A 14,980-nucleotide genomic window follows, 5' to 3' on the forward strand; every position below is an offset into this window, starting at 1 on the left:
TATAATCGTATAGCTTTATGTTAGCTAATAAAAACAGGTAGATAAAAGCTTACAGACACGATTTACAAAATATCTTTCAAACATTGTTTCAGGGAATTGGTAATAGTATTTCTACCAACGTTGGGGGGCCGGCATCTTCACGTGATTTGGGCGATCGACTCCGAATCTGAGAGTCGCCGGTTCGAATATCCGTCATACCAAATGTAGTTGCCCTTTCAGCCGTTGGGCTGTTATTAAATGATGGTCAATCTCACTATTCGTTTGGTTTGAATTTCGCGCAAAGTTACATTAGGGCTCTCTGCACTAGTCGTTCCTAATTTAACAGTGTAAGCCGGACGGAAGGCAGCTAGTCATAAACACCCACCGCCTAGCCAGGTGGTTACGGCACTCGACTCATAATCCGACCGCCAACTCTTGGGCTACTCTTTTACTAACGAATAGTGGGATTGACCGTCATATTATAACGCCCTTATGGCTGAAAGGGCGAGCGTGTTTGGTGCGACCGGGATTCGAACTCACCATCCTCGGATTACGAGTTGAGTGCCGTAACCACCAGGCTATGCCGCGCCCTCACATTCGTTGGCGAAAGAGTAGTACAAGAGCTGGCGGTGGGTGTTTATGACTAACTGCCTTCCTTCTGGTCTTACATCATTGCTAAATTAAGGAAGGCTAACGCAAATAGTCCTCGTGTTGTTTTGCGAGATATTCAAAAAAGCAAACAAACAAACTATCAACCTCGAGTAAAAGAACTGTTTGTGTGTGCTTAGATGTAGCAAATCCATACGGTGCTATCTGCTGTGTCCACCGACCGGATCGTAACCCCTGATTTCAGCGTTATAAGTCCGAAGACTTACCGCTTTAGAAGCTAGAGAAGGAATTAAAAAATATTTAAAAGAAGAATTGATGAAAAATTATTGACATCTGGAAACAAACAAACAATACAATATATATTATAAACAAACAAACAATACAACATATATTATAAACAAATAAACAATACAACATATATTATAAACAAACAAACAATATAACATATATTATAAACAAATAAACAATACAACATATATTATAAACAAAGAAACAATACAACATATATTATAAACAAATAAACAATACAACATATATTATAAACAAACAAACAATACAACATATATTATAAACAAACAAACAATATAACATATATTATAAACAAATAAACAATACAACATATATTATAAACAAACAAACAATATAACATATATTATAAACAAATAAACAATACAACATATAATATAAATAAATAAACAATAAACATATATTATAAACAAATAAACAATACAACATATAATATAAACAAATAAACAATACAACATATATTATAAACAAATAAACAATATAACATATATTATAAACAAATAAACAATACAACACAACATATATTATAAAGAATAAAATTATTTTGAATCCTATTTTGTTTTACTGGTCAACTTGGAATTTCCGCCCATTATAAAGAATGTACATTTCATGCAGAGAATTCAATCTAACAGGTACTCCTCAGAGCTTCGACGGTTAAACCTTCATACACGAATCACAGAGGAAAAAGAACCTCAGATAAAAAACTTGCGAAAATACCCCGAGAGATAAACACAATACTTCCTACAAAAATATATGTGTCAGTTCACTCTTATTTTCTTCCCTAGGAATTGAATCTGTAAAAAGTAATAGTGTGATTAGAAATTATAACGAGTCGATTCTTTAAAAAAAATAATAGTCCTGTAGAATTAAACACAGTTTCAATGTGTTTGTAGATCTATGAAAATGTCTAAGTAATAACAAATATAATATGTATGTGAGAATTGTTAATTGAAGTTTCTATTTACGTCAACTATATTTGATTAACGATCTAGATTTATTTATTCGTTATGATTTCGTTGTGTCTTCTTGAAGTATTTAACGAAGACAATAAAATATGTAAACAGGCAGATAAGTAACCTTAGTGTGTGCCAGTAACTTGAGAGGGTTTGATCGCCTTCAGCCAAAGTCACAGAAGAATCCTTGAATTTTTTCCTTCCGCTTGGAAATAGTTCAAAACACCACCACTTGAGTATATACACCGCTGCTGTATATCTATTCTTTTTGCTGAATCCAGTTGTTCATCTGTGATTCAAGCAACGTTGAATCATATATCCTTTCACAACATATATATAGTATGGTGGTTAAAAAATCGATATATAGCACGTGCAAGAGGCGTTTCAGAAACTCCTAAAAACAGCTAAGAATATTCGAATATTACAAATTAGCATTGATTTTAGAAGATATTATATGTGTTGAGTCAATAATTTAGATCCCATATGGAAGGGCTTGCAATGACTAGGTGGTCATGACCTGAGGGTCACTGGTTCGAGTCCCAGTCACCAAACATGCTCACCCTTTCAGCCGTGGGGGCTTTATAAAGTTACGGTCACTCCCACTATTTGTTGGTAAAAGTGCAGCCCAAGAGTTGGCGGTGGGCGGTGATGAATAACTTCCGTCCCTTTTGTTTCACACTGCCAAATTAGGAACGGCTAGCGCAGATAGTCCTCGTGTAGCTTGTAGAAGACCTACTAATAACTAGGAGGCGAAGAACAGTTGCTACGTAAGAAAAAAAAACAACGTTCGTTCGCATAAGGTTAAACTTCATATTTAGTAGAATACGAATGCTTATTAATATTATGTAAACGAGGAAACCCATTAACCAAAGCGCTTTTTGTCAGTAAAATATTAAACTCCTTTTTTGAAGGAGTTGAACTGAAAATGAAAGTTGTGTATGTAATACTACTGATTAGCAGTACTGTTGTCAATTGAACTTTCGAAAACATACCCTTAAAAGTTTATAAATTGACGCGCCCAGCCAGTTTAATCAACACTCTGCCCTATTATCTGTTTAGATAAACACTTTGCCCTATGATCTGCATACATCAACACTGTGCTCCGTGATACGTACATCAACACTGTGCCCCGTGATATGTACATCAACACTGTGCCCCATGATTTGTTTACATCAACACTGTGCCCCATGATTTGTTTACATCAACACTGCGCCCCGTGATATGTACATCAACACTGTGCCCCGTGATATGTACATCAACACTGTGCCCCATGATTTGTTTACATCAACACTGTGCCCCGTGATTTGTTTACATCAACACTGTGCCCCATGATATGTACATCAACACTCTGACCCATGATTTGTTTACATCAACACTCTGCCCCGTGATATGTACATCAACACTGCGCCCCATGATTTGTTTACATCAACACTGTGCCCCGTGATTCGTTTACATCAACACTGCGCCCCATGATTTGTTTACATCAACACTGTGCCCCGTGATTTGTTTACATCAACACTGTGCCCCGTGATATGTACATCAACACTGTGCCCCATGATTTGTTTACATCAACACTGTGCCCCATGATTTGTTTACCTCAACACTGTGCCCCATGATTTGTTTACATCAACACTCTGACCCATGATTTGTTTACATCAACACTGTGCCCCATGATTTCTTTACCTCAACACTGTGCCCCATGATTTGTTTACATCAACACTCTGACCCATGATTTATTTACATCAACAATCTGCCCCATGATTTGTTTACATCAACACTGCTCTATGATCTGTATACATCAGCACTGTGTCCTATAATATGTACATCAACACTGTACCCGGTAGTACGTACATCAACACTGTACCCGGTAGTACGTACATCAACACTGTACCCGGTAGTACGTACATCAACACTGTACCCGGTAGTACGTACATCAACACTATACCCGGTAGTATGTACATCAACACTATACCCGGTACTACGTACATCAACACTGTACCCGGTAGTACGTACATCAACACTATACCCTGTAGTACGTACATCAACACTGTACCCGGTAGTACGTACATCAACACTGTACCCGGTAGTACGTACATCAACACTGTACCCGGTAGTACGTACATCAACACTGTACCCGGTAGTACGTACATCAACACTATACCCGGTAGTACGTACATCAACACTGTACCCGGTAGTACGTACATCAACACTATACCCGGTACTATCAACACTGTACCCGGTGTACATCAACACTGTACCCGGTAGTATGTACATCAACACTATACCCGGTAGTACTACGTACATCAACACTGTACCCGGTAGTACGTACATCAACACTATACCCGGACTACGTACATCAACACTATACCCGGTAGTACGTACATCAACACTATACCCGGTAGTACGTACATCAACACTATACCCGGTAGTATGTACATCAACACTATACCCGGTAGTACGTACTACGTACATCAACACTGTACCCGGTAGTACGTACATCAACACTATACCCGGACTACGTACATCAACACTGTACCCGGTAGTACGTACATCAACACTATACCCGGTAGTACGTACATCAACACTATACCCGGTAGTACGTACATCAACACTATACCCGGTAGTATGTACATCAACACTATACCCGGACTACGTACATCAACACTGTACCCGGTAGTACGTACATCAACACTATACCCGGACTACGTACATCAACACTATACCCGGTAGTACGTACATCAACACTATACCCGGACTACGTACATCAACACTGTACCCGGTAGTACGTACATCAACACTGTACCCGGTAGTACGTACATCAACACTATACCCGGTAGTACGTACATCAACACTATACCCGGACTACGTACATCAACACTGTACCCGGTAGTACGTACATCAACACATCAACACTATACCCGGTACTACGTACATCAACACTATACCCGGTAGTATGTACATCAACACTATACCCGGACTACGTACATCAACACTGTACCCGGTAGTACGTACATCAACACTCTGTTCAATGCAGAACTAAACGTCCTGTATAGAATGCATACAGTTTGCAATAATCCTAAAAATTCGTTGATTTTCCAAAACTTTATTAAGTCCTTAAGTGATTTTGAAATTAGTAATCAAGACTAGTGATATTATCATGAGAGATTCTGAAGACAGGTGTTTAGAGAAATGCCCTGTAAAACACAAACAGTCAACGTTGACTCACTTCATAACCTGCTTTTCATGTTATTTTTTACGTAATACAATTTAATATACATACTTAAAGACAGCAACATATTGACACTCGAAGCGTAATGATAAAGTTATTTCAATAATGGTAAAAAGTAGTGAACTAATGAAATGTCCACTAATTAATATTATTATGAAAGACGCCTTACTGTAGTTGTCTAAGCAAAATCCTTGTTTATTACGCCAGTGCTTCAGACATATGTTTGATTGATATCTGTACAGAGAAACGTTTTCGAATATACTACTTAAAACTCTATATTTATATAAAGTTTACTCAGTGGAGTTACACTTGTAACCTATGACGCTAATTCATTATGACTGTTGTAGTTTCAAGGTACTTTACGATTTTCACATTTTCACAGACTCTTCGTTGTATTTATGAAAATCGTGTTGTTGACTCAGGTGTTGTGTGTTTACTTCATTGCTGACTAAGTGTTATATTTGAGATCTTTAAGATGTTGCTGTTTTCGAAATCGACTGTCGATAGTAAATATGGTGGATGCTATTTATCAAAGACGTAACTAAAAACTTGCCTGTGGAAAACATTATTTATCAACGACGTAGCTAACATCTTACCTGTGGAAGACATTATTTATCAACGACGTAGCTAACACCTTACCTGTGGAAGACATTATTTATCAACGACGTAGCTAACATCTTACCTGTGGAAGACATTATTTATCAACGACGTAGCTAACATCTTACCTGTGGAAGACATTATTTATCAACTGCCTGACCACAACTCACCGTTATTACACTGTACAACATCATACGTTACTCGTGTTTGGTAAATGCCTTATTTCTAACAAGGTTTTCAATCTATGCCTGTACTTACTAAAATAGCTTTGTTTGGAAAACTCTATTTCGTGGTTCATTAAACGCACGTCAGCCTACAAACGCCAGGTATCAGTTATAATACTGTCTCATTTCGGACCATATTACGATGCTAATGTTTCAGGTGTCAGTTATAATACTGTCTCATTTCGGACCATATTACGATGCTAATGTTTCAGGTGTCAGTTATAATACTGTCTCATTTCGGACCATATTACGATGCTAATGTTTCAGGTGTCAGTTATAATACTGTCTCATTTCGGACCATATTACGATGCTAATGTTTCAGGTATCAGTTATAATATTGTCTCATTTCGGACCATATTACGATGCTAATGTTTCAGGTATCAGTTATAATACTGTCTCATTTCGGACCATATTACGATGCTAATGTTTCAGGTGTCAGTTATAATACTGTCTCATTTCGGACCATATTACGATGCTAATGTTTCAGGTGTCAGTTATAATACTGTCTCATTTCGGACCATATTACAATGCTAATGTCCCAATGATAGTTCCTCTGGGTTTCACGGAACATAAATAGTTCGTTGATGGTTTAAATAACTTAAAGAAATCTTCATATTTTAATATTTGTTTCAAATACTGAACAATATCGCATGGAAATGTGGATAAGACACTCGACTCGTAATCCGAGGGTTGCGGATTTGAATCCCTGTCACACCAAACATACTCGCCCTTTCAGCAATAAGAGATTTATAGTGTGACGGTCAATCCAACTATTCGTTGGTAAAAGAGTCGTCCAAGAGTTGGCGGTAGGTGGTGATGACTAATTGCCTTCTCTCTAGTCTTTCTCTGCTAATTTAAGGACGGCTAGTGCAGATAGCCCTCATGTTGCTTTGCACGAAATTAAAAAAAACAAAAAACATTCATTTTAGGTTTAGCTTTTCTTATATTTAATAATTTTTTTAATAACTTAGGCAACAACTTTCCGTAAATTAAGATACTATGTAAACAATGAAGTTACAAACATGTTTCATTGTGAAACGTATTTAAGTTGATTATGAAATCTGTACAAGATAGTCGCATTTAAAACTTATTTAGGTCTTAATAACTTAATAAAGCACGAACTTTAGGGCATGATCAAATGTAATTACACCAAGAGTAATAAAACAGTGATAATTACAATAACGGAGTTATACAGTTACCCAATCAGCACTCTGTTGTGACTGTTCCTTCTCAAAACAACTGGCTTCAAAAGTACATGTGACGTTGTTTCTGGACCCAGCAGATATCTTTATAAGCAAACCAGCACAGTTACTGGAAAAAGCCCACAGGGATTCAGTAATAAACCTGAAGACTGATAACGCTGAAAACGGGTTTCGATGCCCGTGGTGGGCACAGTTGCTCTTTATGTAAAGCATCTGGTAACTTGACCACTTGAGAATTACTTCTCGGAGCTATGCAATCTCTCACGAGCCCCGTTCCATCGACCATAACGAGCTTTACATGTTACTAGGCGAGAAAACTTTTGGGTACGGGTTTAATTTGTATGCATAACTTAGTATTACTTTGAAGTAAAATAATGTTTAAACTTACCTGTGAATTTTCATTTAGGTTTAGCAATCGGATTTCATTCGCTTTACGGTGATTAAAATGTAACATAAATATATATATGTATATATATTCGTAATAGGTTACAAAACCCATAGTATTATGAGCTGAGAACGTTATGCGTTCACTTCCATGAAGTTGATTTGTTATAAATATTTCCATTCATGGCTGTTTTTATTTTAGTTTGTTTGTTCGTCTTAAAGCAAAGTCACATTAGACCATCTGTTGTGTCCATCGCGGGGAATCAAACCTCGTATTTTGGCATCGTAAGTCCCCAGAGGGCTCTGTTTACTTCAAAAGTGTATTCATCTAGGTCACCAATAATGTTCCAAGACGTAAAATGCTAAATTCAGGCGTACACTTATTCACAGTGGGCGTAACGTAATCATGTAGCTTAGAGCTAAAGAGCAGCTTCTTTCTAAAATATACTTATTGAAAGTTTCAAGTGTCTTGTGAGGTGGGGGTTTGGGGGTGGGAGTGGGTTAAACATTCGATAAAGTGTCCATCATCAGAATGCGTTGTAATGAGAAACTTGACATATCCCATCATCAGAATGCGTTGTAATGAGAAACTTGTCAGATTCCATCATCAGAATGCGTTGTACTGAGAAACTTGACAGATTCCATCATCAGAATGTGTTGTAATGAGAAACTTGACATATCCCATCATCAGAATGCGTTGTAATGAGAAACTTGTCAAATTCCATCATCAGAATGTGTTGTAATGAAAAAATTGACATATCCCATCATCAGAATGCGTTGTACTGAGAAACTTGACAAATTTCATCATCAGAATGCGTTGTAATGAGAAACTTAACAAATTCCATCATCAGAATGCGTTGTAATGAGAAACTTGACAGATCCCATCATCAGAATGCGTCGTAATGAGAAACTTGACAGATCCGATCATCAGAATGCGTCGTAATGAGAAACTTGACAGATCCCATTATCAGAATGCGTTGTAATGAGAAACGTGACAGATTCCATCATCAGAATGCGTTGTAATGAGAAACTTGACAGATTCCATCATCAGAATGCGTTGTAATGAGAAACTTGACAGATCCCATCATCAGAATGCGTTGTAATGAGAAACTTGACAAATTCCATCATCAGAATGCGTTGTAATGAGAAACGTGACAGATTTCATCATCAGAATGCGTTGTAATGAGAAACTTGACAGATTCCATCATCAGAATGCGTTGTAATGAGAAACTTGACAGATCCCATCATCAGAATGCGTTGTAATGAGAAACTTGACAAATTCCATCATCAGAATGCGTTGTAATGAGAAACGTGACAGATTCCATCATCAGAATGCGTTGTAATGAGAAACTTGACAGATTCCATCATCAGAATGCGTTGTAATGAGAAACTTGACAGATCCCATCATCAGAATGCGTTGTAATGAGAAACTTGACAATTCCATCATCAGAATGCGTTGTAATGAGAAATTTGACAGATTCCAATCTCTAATTCACTTCATTCTGAACTCTCCGTAGAGAAAACTCTTCGAATGTTTTATCCATTCCCAATGTGTTACAGTACTTTTTTTTTTTTTTACAGAAGTTACGTTTTCATGGTAAAACGCAGTGTTTTGTGATTGGTATGTGCGAATTTTACATGCGGAAATGAAAAAGCTTACCAAAGATACCAGAATTTGTTTGTTTTGAGTTAAGCACAAATATACACAGTGGGCTATCTGTGCTCTGCCCATCACAGGTATCGAAACCCGATTTCTAGTAGTATATATACTACTGTGATACTGGGGGCAAGATCATAGGAACATTTTAGGGACGGCTAGTGCAGATAGCCCTCGTGAAGCTTAGTGCAAAATTCAAAAACAAACAAACCCTAATTTTTTGTACCCTGAGATTTCATCGAAGTAGGACGTTTATGCAACCGTGATTATACATGATGTTCGAAAATTCTGGAACCAAGGACACTTCAACGAGTGTTACGGAATGTGTTGCACATGTTGTCCTTGTAAGTTGAAACATTAAAAGTTGTTTTGATTAATTTCACCTGCTCGTGTTTTCACAGCGTCACATTGAGCATTATCTGAAATAAAGAAAATCCACATAAACACCTGTGGTTCCTCACTGACCATACACCTGTGGTTCCATACGTTTTGAACACATTGATCATACATCTGTGGTTCCATACGTTTCGGACACACTGGCCATACACCTGTGGTTCCATACGTTTTGAACACACTGATCATACACCTGTGGTTTCATACATTTTGGACACACTGATCATACACCTGTGGTTCCATACGTTTTGAACACACTGATCATACACCTGTGGTTCCATACGTTTTGAACACACTGATCATACACCTGTGATACCATACGTTTTGAACACACTGATCATACACCTGTTGTTCCATACGTTTTGAACACATTGATCATACATCTGTGGTTTCATACGTTTTGAACACACTGATCATACATCTGTGGTTCCATACGTTTTGGACACACTGATCATACACCTGTGGTTCCATACGTTTTGAGCACACTGACCACACACCTGTGGTTCCATACGTTTTGAGCACACTGACCATACACCTGTGGTTCCATACGTTTTGAACACACTGACCATACACCTGTGGTTCCATACATTTTGGACACACTGATCATACACCTGTGGTTCCATACGTTTTGAACACACTGACCATACACCTGTGGTTCCATACGTTTTGAGCACACTGACCACACACCTGTGGTTCCATACGTTTTGAGCACACTGACCATACACCTGTGGTTCCATACGTTTTGAACACACTGACCATACACCTGTGGTTCCATACGTTTTGAACACACTGACCATACACCTGTGGTTCCATACGTTTTGGACACACTGATCATACACCTGTGGTTCCATACGTTTTGAACACACTGACCATACACCTGTGGTGCCATATATTTTGAACACACTGACCATACACCTGTGGTTCCATACGTTTTGAACACACTGATCATACACCTGTGGTTCCATACGTTTTGGACACATTCCTCATTGCCTTAAACGCTAAATCATTAACCTCGTAACGGATATTAAAGATTTATGAAGTACTTTTCATATTAGGATACCAACATGAGGATCCCCCTGGTGGTGACGTACGGATAACTACTTATGTTAATTAGCATGTCACTTTCAGTCTCCTGGGCCGATTTGATTAGACGATAAACGTCCGTGAGAATTGAGGTTGACTGACGAGGACAGGAAGTGCCTTTCCTTCTCCTGATTTATAAGTTCCCAACATGGTCAAGTGGTCAAGGCACTCGACTCGTAATCTGAGGGTCGCAAGTTTGAATCTTCGTCACACCAATCATGCCCGTTCTTTCAGCTGGGGGAGGGCGTTATAATGTGACGGTTGGTAAAAGAGTAGCCCAAGAGTTGGCGGTGGGTGATGATGACTAACTACGTTCCTTATAGTCTCACACTGCTAAGTTAGGGACGGCTAGCGCAGATATTCCTCGTGAAGCTTAGCGCGAAATTAAGAAACAAACGAAACCTAATTTTTCGTACCCTGGTAGTAACGTCGTTGTTTATGGTTACAAGATAACCCTGGTAGTAACGTCGTTGTTTATGGTTACAAGATATTTATTCACATACACACAGCTTTCGTCAGGACGAGTGTTCGAATCAATCCAGTTTTTCATTTTCCCAAAACATTCTGTTCAATTTTTATTATTTTTTATGTTGATCAAAATGCTTGTTATTGCCACGATAAAAAAAAGACTTTATTCCACGACACTTCAAAAATCCGAAATGGTATTGTGAAACTTCGCATTAGTAGATAGCAGCTCCATGTGAGATTTGTATCTTAAAATAGTTGTTCAATTTCCCTTTACATCACGTGCTACTGGTGAAGTAAAAAGAATAAGAATTGCCAACAGGCATCTGTGATAAATTCACTAACTGATAGAAATAGCGACGTGGGCGACATCTATTAAACTTAAACTTTATTTCTGGAAAATAAAAAAATATATATATATAAGAAGCGTTTTGCCCGAATTCTTTCTAGGTTTCGCTCGTCTCAGTAGAAACTTAATAACAAATAGTTGTCACCTCTCAACATCTTACGTGTTCCGCAAATAGTATGAATTTCTGTAAGCGCAGTGAAAATATACAGGACTGAGAATAAATATTTTTTTCCTTTTCTACAAGCAAAGAATACTTTAATGTTAGAGAAACTTTAAGAGACCTCTTTGCATAATAGAAGAAATGTAAGAGTTACATTCCTCGATTATGTGTAAAGAATACCGATAATAATTGAGAATATAATTTTTGCTGCCAATTTCTATTCATTCTTAAGACATTATTTACAGAGAGGGTCAGCGGTAAATTTAAGAACTTATAAGGTTGAAATTCTGGTTTCTATTCTCCGAGCTAGCAATAAAGAAAATATTTAAATAAAGATTATGAATATAAAGAAATAATTTACAAATTAAGTTACAATGTAATAAGCAACAGTGTTTAGTGATTTAGTGGTCAGCTAAAGGTCTTACAACGGTAAAATTCGGTTTCGATACTTCCGATACACACAGAGCAATCGAAAAAAAATCGAACAATTTTGATCTTAAAGCAAACAATTCAACAAACATTTTTAACAAATTGAAAGTCAATAAACGTGGATTTAAAGCTTGCACAAAAGACGATTCTTTCCAGATTTTAAACATTTTGTTAAAAACGTTACGTCTGTGAAACTCTCAATTTCGGTTCTATACTGGTATTGTAACAAAACACAAAACGGAAAACTCTTAATTTTCCTCAATATTTTATTTACGATAGTCTCCAGTAGAGGGCGAATTTAACATACCTAATCAGAGCTATTTACTCTCTCTGATTGCGTATGCTTCCAAAGAAGGCAAGTAAGTAAAATCAAAAATTAAGCTAAAAATATAAAAACAAGTTTTCTGGAGACACTGTGTATGTTTAAAAGCTAAGTTGCGATTGAAACGTTTTGCTGTAAAACAAACAATGTAAATGTTATGTCTATACGCTGCAATCAGTATTTCTTTTAGGAGGAAGAATGTGACATATAAGAGGTTGAAATCAGATTTTTAAAACAGCATACGAAAAGTTAGTTGCTTTCTACGTTATCTTTGAAGAAACATTGGTTGGTGTTGAATGATGGCTACGTTCTCTCTCATCACGTATACGTGGTCACTTATCGTTTATCAAACTCTTAAGTTGAAGAAAAAAAAATAGTTGTAAGAAGTATTTCAAGCATTTTGCTAAACTTTTATCTTATGCCAAGAGGGTCTCAAAATATAGGAAACCTGTTATATTTGTTTTGTTTGTTTTTGAATTTCGCGCAAAACTACTCAAGGGCTATCTGCGCTAGCCGTCCCTAATTTAGCAGTTTTTTTTTTTCTTATAGCAAAGCCACATCGGGCTATCTGCTCAGCCCACCGAGGGGAATCGAACCCCTGATTTAGTAGTGTAAGACTGGAGGGAAGGCAGCTAGTCATCACCACCCACCGCCAATTTTGGGCTACTCTTTTACCAATGGATAGTGGGATTGACTGTCACATTATAACGCCCTCACGGCTGAAAGGACGAGCATGTTTGGTGCGACGGGGATGCGAACCCGCGACCCTCAGATTACGAGTCGAACGCCTTAACCCACCTGGCCATGCCGAGCCAAAACGTTACTTCCTTAAACACTCTAAATAAATTCTATTCTACATAAGTGATCCTGTAATAGTAAAAACAAAAGTAAAATGGTTAACACATGAATGATTTAAACAAATAACAGATTAGATTTAGAAATATGAAACATTCAACTCAGATTTTGTTGAAATATAGAACTTCAGATCTATCGAACATTTTTATATGGGGAATGTGCCTTCAATACGACATATGAGGCACAGTACTTATATCTTTGAACAAGAAAACTTAATATAAATATCATTAGTCATTTGACAGAACCCTAAAATTGTATTAAAGTACAAAGCTATGTGTTTTGCATTATAAGTTTTATTTTATCTGGAAAACAAATATACTGTGTAAATTATAACTTTATCAAGATGACCCGAAGTGACAGAGTTGGAACATTAGATATTACAATAGTTTGGGTTATTTGAATATCACGTTTGTTTACAACATGATTTCTATTCGAACTGATTTTGATGAGTGATATTATTAAGAAGAAGGCATTATTAGTGCAATATATACGGATAACGTTATTCAAGCAGTTATTGACATAAATATCGTCTCCACGAATGCCACGTCTGTCTTATTTCAGAAGGCTTGATTAGGCCAGATATTGGGCGAAAGAACTCATTGGCACCAGGTATAACAGACAGTACGGTTGACATATGATCCGTACTTATAAGTTCATATAATTTTCCAGTAATAGAGACGATAATTTCAAGAAAAATTATTTCTTAGTGATTTTTAAAACTAACCGAAGAAATGTAATTGTTGTTAAATCTTCTTCAGAGGGACCATTTTTTAGCCACTTCACGCACTAACGTTTCGTCTAATTTTTACCAAGAAAATAGCGCAAACGTCAACTCGTGTCAGGCAACTAAACTGTGTAGTTTCGACCAGTGTCTTTCCTCATCAGTTGAAAATGGTTGGTATTATAAAATCTCAAGAAATGCGGAGACTTTCTACGGTTGATCTGGAGTAAAATGAATTTTACTGACGTATTAAATCTCCAGTTTTGCTCGTAATGAAGTGATTGATATTATTTTCGTATCTTATAACCAAACTTCAACTCTAGTACCTCTTTTTCCGCATGGAATAATCTCATTCGATTAACTTTTCTTTGTTAAAGTAAAGGCACTGTCAAGGTTCGAGCCTGGTAGTTAATTTTACAATAAGTTTTACGCACACGTGACTTCAATTCTTTTAAGCTTCGACGTGCATTTATGGTTTAAAAGGGAAAGCATTTCCTTCAAAGACTTTACTATGAGGATAGATCACTTTAAGCCACCTTTATCTGCCTTATTAAAGTAAACTGAACACGTGCGCTTGGAATACGTTATTGGTACGAAGTTATTCTGACAAAGCCCTGTCGCTAGGCGTTCAACAATAACAAACAGTATTCACTGTATTAATCTTATATTAACAATGTAAAAAGCACTTGAGTTTAGCTAAGTTCTACAAATAAAGAAATACCGATTACATTTTCATATTGTAACCAGTTATTACGTGATTAAGTGGCAAAAGTTAGGCTATTACTGAATAGGAATTTAGGGTTAACATTGAACTTTTTAATATTTTTATGAGTTCAAACGTGGTTGTTGAGCTTCATAATAATTCTATACTAAAGCACTAGGGTTTAGTGAAGACTTGCCACAGACCGTATATTATAAAACAACTATTAGAATAATCCGAGAGAAACAACGTTGCTCCATTTCGGTGTGTAGAAAATTGATATTACACAAACTGATATGTAGAATCAAGACTGGAATATGTTTGATTATTTCTGTTAAATAATCGCGGTGTTTATTCAAGGTA

Source organism: Tachypleus tridentatus, chromosome 7 (genome assembly GCF_004210375.1).
Source record: "Tachypleus tridentatus isolate NWPU-2018 chromosome 7, ASM421037v1, whole genome shotgun sequence".
In the NCBI taxonomy this organism is placed as follows: domain Eukaryota; kingdom Metazoa; phylum Arthropoda; class Merostomata; order Xiphosura; family Limulidae; genus Tachypleus; species Tachypleus tridentatus.